Source organism: Nannospalax galili, unplaced genomic scaffold (genome assembly GCF_000622305.1).
Source record: "Nannospalax galili isolate Female #2095 unplaced genomic scaffold, S.galili_v1.0 scaffold189, whole genome shotgun sequence".
Lineage (NCBI taxonomy): Eukaryota > Metazoa > Chordata > Mammalia > Rodentia > Spalacidae > Nannospalax > Nannospalax galili.
The window spans coordinates 1,000,217-1,010,867 of record NW_008360331.1 but is presented as its reverse complement, the minus strand read 5'-3'; the positions used below and the strand labels follow the sequence as shown (position 1 = coordinate 1,010,867).

The window sequence follows — 10,651 nt, the reverse complement described above, 5'->3', positions numbered from 1 at the left end:
AAAAAAAGATCTACATTAACTTCTCAGAATTCTAGACATAAGACGCAAAAAGAGCCAGTCATTCCTTAGCTGGGATTGCTCCTGTCTTAGGAGGATAAGTAGTTTGAGGAAGCTCAGAAACCACCAGATCTTTTCTCAAACATCAAAATCCAAGCAAAAATACCAAAATTCCAGAAAACAAAACTCCAAATCACCACCTTTAAAATTCATTTTATTTTAATTTTTTCTGAGGAAGCCTCTTTTTTGGTTTGAGACAGGGTATCCCTGTAGCTCCAGCTGGCCCTGAACTCAAAGAGATCCACCAGCCTTGGCCTCCAGAGTGCTGGGAGATTAAAGGCACACACCACTATGCCTGGCTGTCTGAGGATTTATAGGTTAAGTTTTGTGTACTATGTAGCCTTACATCACTGACAAGGCATTAACTTCCTGTTTAGTTCTAATTATAGGTGAGACAAGTATGTTTACTAGACAAGGTATCAAGAACGGCCTGGGCGAATAATGCTACAATATTCTTTCTTAGATCACCCTTGAAGGTAAGTCACTCAAGATTATTCAAAGCTAGGCAAGACGACACACAAGTATAGCCCAAGTGAAACTCCATCTCAAAATGAAAAGAATTCAAAGCTGTTCTTTTTGTAACCAGTAAAGCCTGTTGGAATGGAGCGAGACAGAAAGTCTAATTTAGGTTGTAAGCCTTGATCGACGAAAGCAAACCAGGCATTTCACAGATATGAAAACAAAAACTTAACAGTGTGGTGGCACATGCCTTTAATCCCAGCACTCGGGAGGCAGAGGCAGGCAGATCTTGGCGAGTTCAAGGCCACCCTGGTCTACATAGTGAGTTCCAGGACAGCTGGGGCTTCAAAGAGACCCTGTCTCAAAAAGACCCCAAAACTTAACAGCAACCCAGTGGTAATAAATATCCATTACCTTTTTAGACACAAGCTTAAATAAAGGTTAGGATTAATGTAAATTAGCAATTCTATCCTGAAACACCTAGCCAAAAAATAATCACAACTGAGAGAACTCAAGAGGTAAATAGGACCAATTTAGCTATCAAATTGGCTGAAAGTTCCCTGGATGACAAAATCAAATGTCTAAAAATGGTATAAAATAATGAACTTTTCCCCTTCTTCCACATTAACAAGACTGAGGATTTGGTTGTTTTTTATGAGAGAGGTTATAGCTAAGTAGCCCTAGGTGACCTCAAATTTAAGATCCTCCTACCTAAGCCTCCTGAGAATTGGGATTACATGTACGCAGTACCCCGGCTGGCTGAGGATAGTTTTGAGAATGAATCTTGTAAGACAAACTAGATAACATACTAAGTCTACTCATTAAGATCACTGTTATGGTAAGGAGTCCACAAACCTGGAACACAGCAGCCAAAAAAAAAAAAAAGGTAGCATAGATACTAATGCTATTTTCCAATCAAAGTAGATTCTAATGGACGACAGTCTTCCTGCTATTTTATCCTCTGGGAATATATCATTGTATCTACCACCAACCACAATCCCAGTGAAGCACTGATTAAAATCACTAATCACCACCACAGGTTCTTATACAGGGAATCCAGAATCTTGTAGAGAATATTTCAAAACTGTGTTTGTAGAAAATATTTAGTAAGATTCCCAAATTGCTGTAATTCTTAAAAAGTCTAATCTTCTGAAAGTAAAACTAGTACCAAAAACCTAAACAATAACTCTTGTATTACACTAATGGAAGAATTTCTATTAAAAACCACATGCAGCTGGTATGGTAGCATACACCTGTAATCTGAGCTGGGAGGCAAACACAGGTTGGCTGTAATTTCGAAGCCAGCCCAATCTATACAGGGTTCCAGGCCAGCAAATCTACAAAGAAAACCCATCTCAAAAACAACAAATCCAAACCCAGTGCAGAAGCCAAGTCAGGAAGGTGGACACAATGGCTCAGGCCTGTAATTTCAACCTCAGCACTCTGAAGGCTGAGGCAAGAGGATTGCCACCACTTCCACGCCAGCCTATAAGACCCAGTCTCAAAAAAATTAAGTTTTCCAAGCCTTAAAATTTGACCTGTAATAATTTTATCTCAACACCGGGAACCTAGGGCTGGCAAGATGGCTCAGCTGGTAAATGTACTTGCCGCCTGAAGATGTCAGCCTGAGAACTGGAGCATCATCTCCAGAACCCAGGTAAAGGTTAAGAGAACTGACTTCAGGGTTCTCTAATCTCCACAAGTATGCAAAGTACCCCATCATCTGTGCATACATTCTTTTAAAAAAGGAACCTAAAAGCAAAATTCTTTGAGAATCTTTGACTACAACTTAGATAACAAGGAGGTACCCAAACCCAGGAATCAACATTTAAAGTTTGCTTTCCCTAATACCAGAGTATTCAACTTTCCATTTGTGTGCATTAAAAAAAAAAAAAAAAGGTTAATATGATTTAAGGTTAATGTATCCCAGTTGACTTTTATCAGATTCAATACTGAGATTATATAAGCAACATCCTTCAATCACCCGAGCATCCTACACAGCAAACCTTGAGGACCATAAAAGAAACATACAAGACAGACTACCCAGCCCAAAAGACTTTAAATCCTCATTTAATGAAGCAGGAGACAGCTTATTTCAGAAAGTACAAGCAAAACCACTCATTTAATAGAATTGAAATTCTATTAAAGTACAGTCTATTTTTGAAGGTTAACCATTTGATCAGAATCTCAGGTACTCACTAGCTGTGTGACTGAACAAGTTCTGTGCCTGTTACCTCACCCATAAAATGGAGTATCTCACTGGGCTGTCTTGAGGATTGATATATACCACAGCCATTCTAGGTCTTAGCTATGACAAAAACCTAAAACATTAAATTTAGTGGTTAAGAGAACATGCAGAAGGCCTGTGTTCTAAACCCAACTCTGCCACAACATGGACATATAAGTGGGTTTGTTTCTTTAAAAATTAACCTATCTGGGGCTGGAGAGATGGCTCAGTGGTAAAGAGCATTGGCTGTTCTTGCAGAAGACCTGGGTTTGAATCCCAGCACCCACATGGCAGCTGACAATCCTTCATACCTCCGGTCCCAGGGGATCCAACACCCTCTTCTGTTGTCCTCGGACATTGCATGACAAGGGTGTGTGCGCGCGCACGTGCCCACACACAAAATAAAACCAAAAATTTACAGAACCATAACCTATCCATGCCTTAGTTTTCGGATTTTAAAGTGAAGATGCCAATTCTACCTACTTTTCACATTTGTTAAAAGATTTAATACAGTTGTTTCAAACAGTTATGAAACATTGCAAATACTTTAAACATGGGTTAGCCTTTTAGGCTTGTTTCATGTTTGATTTTTAATAAAGTTTGCAAATGTCTCCAAAATATGTAGTACATTCACTTTGCTTTTAGGAATGTTAAAATTGTTTATAGCAGAAGACTAAAGTTAAGGCTTTTTGATCAGTTAAGGATCAAAAAAACATGAGCTGGGACTAGAGCGGTGGCTCAGTGGTTAAGAGCACTTACTAAGCTCTTCCAGAGAACCCTGGTTTGGTTCCCAGCACCCATATGGGGGGTAAACACCCATCCTTAACTCCAGTTTCAGGGATTCTGACATCCTCTTCTGGCCTCAGGCACTACGCATTCATACAGGCAAACACACAAAAATAATTTTTTTTTTTAAAAAAAGTAAGGGGATGAGAAAAATGTATTCTCAATGGTTTGATCAAACTTACTACTAAATTCTAAAGTTGTGTGATAAGTATTTCAACAAAATACTAGCAAGGCACATAGACCTGTTAAAGCGATTTGAGGAAGGACACTAGACGAAATTCCAAATGATATATATATATGAAAAAAATCATAATGACTATGGCTAACAGGTTCCTTATTTTTAGAGAAAAGATGCCTTGAACCTTTCGGAAATATCCCCTCACTAAAACTATGTTTGGATTTGGGGTGTTTTGTTTTTAGTAAGTACTGGCATGATGCTGATGGGGGGGGGCATCAAACACACAATTCAAAATTTTCTACAGGTTCTATTAACCATGTGCCATACACACACTTTTCCAATTTAGCAAGTTTCAGTACTGCATAATTCTTTAAGATTTAAGAATTGTTTTCACTGCTGCCATTCCAGTATCTAGGAAAATGCCTGGTACAGGTAAGGCTAGGAGATAAACCTGCTCAGAGTTTGAACCCTAAGTGTTTTTCCTCCAAATGTTCACACTTAACCATTACTGCCTCTCTAGAGTTTTAAAATCATTAAAGTGGTATCATAGCAGCTGGGTATCACCTGTAAAAGAAAAAAGAACAACAACAACAACAACAAAAATCAATGAGATCTTTAAAGTTTTCTGTTCTTCATGCATAAGAAAGCTGTGGATCTGAGATAAGGCCACATCTCAGTGGCCCAATCCAATTCCACAGACAAAAGGTTTTGATTTTCTGAAGTATGGTGCAAAAACAAAAATGCTTCTCAAATGGTCAGCCTCAAAATAATCACAGAAAGTGACCAAGACCTTTTAGTTTTTAGTCTCAAACCCTAAAAAGTTTTCTTCCTTTCCTTCCCATACCATCTCAAAAGTACAAGGATTCCAGTTAGCATTTTGCACAAAGCTACAGTGATTATAGAAGGATGTCCTAAGAATTCACGATTTCAGCATCAATATATCAGTAAGGTTTAGCTTTCATGAAATCCCAGTTTGGCCTGCTGATCTTAGCAAGTCATAGCACCAGGTCTATTTTCATAATCCAAGTCCTTCCCATCCTTCCACAAAACTTTGAAAACTACACTAACTGAAGTCAAATGTCCAACATCAAACCTTCCCTGCTCCTATTTTCTGTTAGGGCTGCATTTATTCCACATTTTTTTCAAGTTAGCTGTAAATACTCCACCCTCCTCGATTGTGCAAGAACCAAACACACAACCACCACACACATACACAAGTGACGAAAAAGAGAAACTCAGCCTCAGTTTGAATTTAGGTGAAGTCTTGAGCACCAGAGGTTCTTAGAGCCAAGAAACAACCTGATAAAAAGGTCAACACCTTTTAACAGAGAACAGTATTTCATATTAAAGGAGATGCCGGAAAGAACCTGAACCAGCGAAAGCAGCCGCCATCTTAAAATGCAGGACACAAGTTAGAGCAAGAAAATGAGCCTAAACCAGAGGTGGAGGATCCGCTTGCTTAGAAAAAAAAAAAATCAGCTTTTTCACTTAGGTCCAACCGTCCAATCAAATTACGTGAAGTTCCCAAACAAGCCTCCTTAAGGAAGGAGGTAGGCAAAAATAGTTACACCCAGTATTCTCTTACTGCCATCTCACACCCGGACGACCCCCACCCCCCCAGCATGAAGAAAAAGTGTGGAAAGCTTCCAGATAGCATTTACATCAGTTCCCGGTGCCTCAGATAAACAGCTTCGGGTGAAAGCTGCGACTACACAACACAGGAAGTGGCAACACTTCAGTCCACCTCCTCCCAACCCCACTTACTCTTGTGTAACTGCCCAGATTGGGCGAAGTTTCTGAAAAGACGCATTCACTGCTTTTTAGCAAGCCGGGGATTTACCCTGATTCTCAGTAAAGTTCGGAACCAGACAGGTTTCTTTGATCTGTTTCTTCCTTTAGAAGCCTACAGCCTTGACCATACAGCTAAAATAAGTTGGAAGCACCAAGAATAGGAAGCAGTATCAAGACATCTGCCCGAGGGCCGCTACCCAACTCCACCTCCCAAATCCGACTAACTCGGAAAACCCAGGCGCCTCATCCATAATTTGCACCGATTCCATACTCAACATAACACCTCGCTTGCCCAAAGCATTCCGTTTCCTAGATTTAAATCTCATTTGATAAATTACACCCGCGTTCTCTTCTCTAATAGGAGAGGCAGCGCAAGAAAAGGTATTTTCAGAACTGTGCTTCCCTCCCACCCCCACGCTCTTCTCTGGGCCCGAGCCTTCCTTTCCTCCCACGACCCCATTCCTTTCAGTCCCAACAATTTACCTTATTAATCCGTTTCAGCGCCATAGTCTGTGCTTTTCGCCTGGCTCCTCACTATCGCGATGTGTAGTCAAAGGTCCGGCCAAAACTTGATTATCCAGGCGACAGGGAAGGATTCTTTCTCTCCGTCTCACACCGGCTCTGCCAGAACAGGCGCCTTTTGCAAAAACGGAGCAGATCAGCCACTCGCAGGCCTCGGAGAGACTCTGCTGATTCCAGATCCCCCCCAAAACGATCACGATCCAGGCTTGGTAGGGTGGTAAGGCCACCAACTGCCTCTATCCGTGCGCCCCAAGGTGCGGGCGAGGGTGACGGGAAGAGCGGAGGGGTGCTTACAAGTTTAACTTCCCAGCCTCTCGAAAGGAAGAGCCCGGGTGGGAGAGGAAGAGGCGGAGGAGAAAGGGGTGGGTGCGGGGCAGGGTCCAGGGCCCGGCAGAGGAGGAGCCGGGCCTAGTCCGCGCTAGGCCGGCGTCACCAGGGCAAAGAAAGGCAAGGGGGAGGGGAGCGCAGGCTCCAGACTCCTTTCGGTTTCTGCTCCCAGGGTCAGCCGGGCAGCGGAAGGGAAGCAGCCTCAGAGAGAGCTGCGGTGCCCAAAGCTGAAGCTGCTCTGGATCGCCTTGACACCACCGTCCACTCCGCCTTCCAGCGCGCCACTGCGCGCGCGCTCCCACCTCCTTCACCACGCGCCGGCCGGCCCGAGGCTGGGCTCCGGCGCGAGGACGCGCCCATGCCCCCTCCCCCTCCCGCCGGGCCACAACCTCGCCGGCCTTCCCACCCCACCCAGTCCCCGGGCTGCCCACTGCGGCCGCCCACAGCCCGGGGTGCGCCCGCATGGGCCGACCTCCCTCCCCTTCCCCAAGCTGTCCACACCCACGCGTACAGAGGGCCGGGGCCTCCCTCGAGCTGCGGCCTCGGCCTCCTCCCCGCGCGGCAGCTGGTACCTCCCCGGCCCTACGGGGCTCACGCGCACGACACAGCCACAAGATGTCCGCTCTGACGGAACTACTGCCAGCTGCCACGCTCCGCCCCTCCCCCCTCCCGTCTATTCACCGCCGCGTATCCGTCCGCCAACGCCGGCGTCGCGAGCGTAGGGCTGGCTAGGCGCAAAGGAAGGGGTTTGCTGCCCTGGTTCAGCAGAGAGGATGCGCCACCCCCTTCCCTCTGCGGGTCGGAACAGCGCCTTACTAAACTGAGCGGAGGTCGGACCGGGAGGGCGGGGGACGGAGGCGGGTCATGGGCTGAGGGGGAGGGCAGATGAGTGGCGGAAACCCTTAGACTCAGAGAAGCATCGAGAACCGGAAGAAGACCTTAGGAGGAAGGGAATGGAGCGGCAGCTGCGCGGTGAAGGCCCCACGCCCCTCCCTCGGTGTCCCCGTTTCCTCACTTGGTATGGTGGAGGCGAATCTCGCGAGAATCTCGTGGCAGGCTAACCGGAGCTGGAGGTCTGCAATGACTTAAGGGCAGTTTTGTGCACTCTTCCCGGCTGGGGCCCACCCACAAATCCTCAAGTTCTCGCGAGATGCGCCGGGCCGCTGGTTCACATTGGGCGGAGCGTACAATGCCGCCTCTTGCGTGCTTAAGCTGGTGGGCGGGAGAGGAAATGGAATTCCCGGGACGGTCGGTGCAAGGTGGCACATCCTAAACTCCGGCATCCGATCGAGAACGTGCTGTGGGAGGTTCTGTGAGTTAGTGACTAGATCCCGCTAATCGAGGTTGCGCAGGTTTCGAGTTTCCGGTGGAACAGGTGATCAGTATTCACTGTCGTGCCTGTCCCGGCGGGATAAGCAGCTCGAGGAGGCTCAGCTCAAAATAGGAACGGTAATCTAAAACACACGCAGGTTGACTGCCGATAGCGCTACCACGTGCGGAAATCTGGTACGCTATTGCCTCCGAGGCTCAGAGTCCCCTGCATGGTTCTGAGTTCCAACAACCTGAGAGTCCAGCTGAGTTGTGAGCAGACGGGATGAAGATTGCTAGGGAGAGGAGAGGTTTATGTGTGGAGCAGCAGTGTCTTTCTCCTGATGCTGTTTCAGTTCTTGAGCTAAAAAGTGGTAAAACTCCACCAGAAAATAGGAGTTTGGACCAAAAGAAATCAGGGAGTGATACTTATAAGGGCCACTGGGTCTGTTTTAATCTGCCACATGTATGGTGCAGACGGCAATTTTACTGCCTAGTGTATCCTATTGGTAACTATTTCAAAGACATTTAAGGGCAGCAAGCACCAACCTGTTTAAGGTTTTTTAACACCTCATAATGACCTCAATAAAGTGGAAAGCTTTCAGGTCTACATGAAAATAAGTTGAATTTGAAAATTATAAAGTCTGATCAAGTGACTGTAGTGTCACTAGACTAAGTGAAATGCTGCTGCTCAAACTAATGTTCATAGAAATCACCTGTAGTTTGTTAAAAATGCTGATTTTGATTAGTAGGCCCTGGTAGGAGCCTGAAATTACATTTTTAAAAAGCTTCCAAGTGATACCGATGCCCTCCCGCCCGCCCCAGACAGGGTTTCCTTGTAGCCCCAGCTGGAACTAGCTATGTAGACCAGGCTAGCCTTGAACTCACAGAGGTCCATCCGCCTGCCTCTGCCTCCCCCTCCTAAGAACTGGGACTAAAGGCGTTCACCTCCATGCCCGGCTGATAACAGGTTTTCTAATAGAATCATTGAGTAACAAATCAGTGAATACCCACCTCACGCCCTACTGGACACTTCTGACACTTCCTCCTCCCAGAACAATCCATTGTTCTCTCTTCTGGCTAGCCAATTAAAGTAGAAGCACAGGATTAGGCTCATGGAGGGAGATACCAAGATTTGCGTTCTTGCTTACTGCTTTCCATTTATGATACTGGTCTGGTCACTCATCTGGGTTTGTTTCTTCACCACCAAGCTAGATGTAATAATGCCTATCCTTTCTCACAGAGTTACATGTTTTAAACATCATAATGTGAAAGAACACCATAGACTGCACTAAGCCATATAAATATTTCTTTGTTGTTTTGTTTGAGACAGGGTCTATGTAGCCTTGGCTAGCCTGGAACATGGTATGTAGACCAAGCCTGCCTGCCTGCCTCTGGAGTGCTGGGATTAAAAGCATCACGCCCATCTTGCAATAGATAAATGATTTAAAATTTTTTAATGTGAGAATACAGAGTAATGGGTTTCACTGTGACATTAATTGTTTCTTAAATTTGTAATCTAATTATATGTATGTGGAAATGGGTGCAGAGTATACTCACATGTGTGAGTACAGTTGCCCCCAGAGGTCAAAAGCATTGGATCTCCTTGGTGTTGGAGTTATAGGCACTTGTGAGTCACTAGATGTGCACGTTGGGAACTGAATTCAGGTCCCTTAGAAGAGCTAGAAGTGCTCTTAATAGCTGAGCCATCTCTGCAGCTCCCACTGTGACATTTTCATACATACATACATACATACATATATATATATCTTTGTTCTTGCTCCTTCCCCCTCACACTGCCCCCCTTTTCTCTTTTCCTCGTTAAGTTATTGAAAAGACAAGTCAGGCATTAACTGGCCTAATATAAGACTATATGAACATGAAATAATAAAAATATTTATAAAACGTACTAGGTATAGTGCTTATGTTTTATAAATAAGTACACTCCTTTACAAATGAAGAAACTAAGGTAGATATGTTACTATGCCAAGGTGACAGCTAATAAGTGGCAGAAGTGGAATTTGAAGGCATGTATTTAACTGCAGAGTATTTATTGAATAGAATTTCATAGAACAAGATGTTTTTAATATTTGTGTTTAAGTTGACATGTGAATCTAACTTGTTTCACTTCTTTCTCCATTTGTTTTGGTCTTTCAGAAGCCAGGGTGCAATGATTAGTAAGAAACATTTATACCTACCAATCAGGAACTCTTAACATCTAGGGAGGACAATGAAGAAAACATTCAGAGAAACCACTTTATGTTACCCTAATCTAAACAAGGTTTAGTATAAAATACACTGGAACCTTACAGCTATGCACTAAAGCACAGCACACTGAGAAAAATTTGAGGTCAGAGTTGTGAGGGTTTTGTTCTGTTTTATTGTCTTTTTGAGAGAGTGTCTCCCTGTAACCCCAGCTGGCCTGGATCTCACAGAGATCCACCTGCCTCTGCCTCCCAAGTGTTGGGATCAACGTGTGTACCACCATGCCCAGCAGAGGTCAGAGTTCTTAATTCTTTCTGTGCCCAAAATGTGGGCATAGAGCTGGAGAGATGGATCAGTGGTTAAGAGTGCTGGCTGCTCTTGCAGAGGACCACACTTCAATTCCTAGCACCCACATGGTAACTAACAACTATCTGCAATTACAGTTCCAGGGGACTCTAATGCCCTCTTCTGACCTCCGTGGGCATTGCACAATACAGATGCACTTACATACATGTAGGCAATACACTCATACACATAAAATAAAAATAAAATATTTTTTAAAACGTGGGCAGTTCAGTAAAAATGTGGACCCTTTTCAAAATAATGTTTATATATGCACAAATAATATATACAATATGTTTAAATATAGCTACATATATGTATATATACACATATATTGAAATTCATAAAGGAAAACATTTGAAGTACAGTTATCAAAATTTTAAGGAAAAGCAAACTTGTCTTATGAGTCAATTATGTGTTTGATGAACACTGTAAGATTGAGGCTAGAG

At 44.2% G+C, this 10,651-nt stretch overlaps 1 long non-coding RNA gene across 1 annotated transcript in view; it reads right to left on the bottom strand.

Moving 5' to 3' along the window:
• The window catches only part of Ube2d3, a gene marked incomplete in the record, with an annotated part of 36,175 nt that extends 29,161 nt beyond the window's left edge, over positions 1-7,014 (bottom strand). Inside the window, 2 exon segments of the long non-coding RNA XR_001872272.2 lie at positions 5,982-6,135; positions 6,859-7,014. This is a non-coding gene — a long non-coding RNA (ubiquitin conjugating enzyme E2 D3).
• Between the last annotated feature and the right edge of the window lie 3,637 nt (positions 7,015-10,651).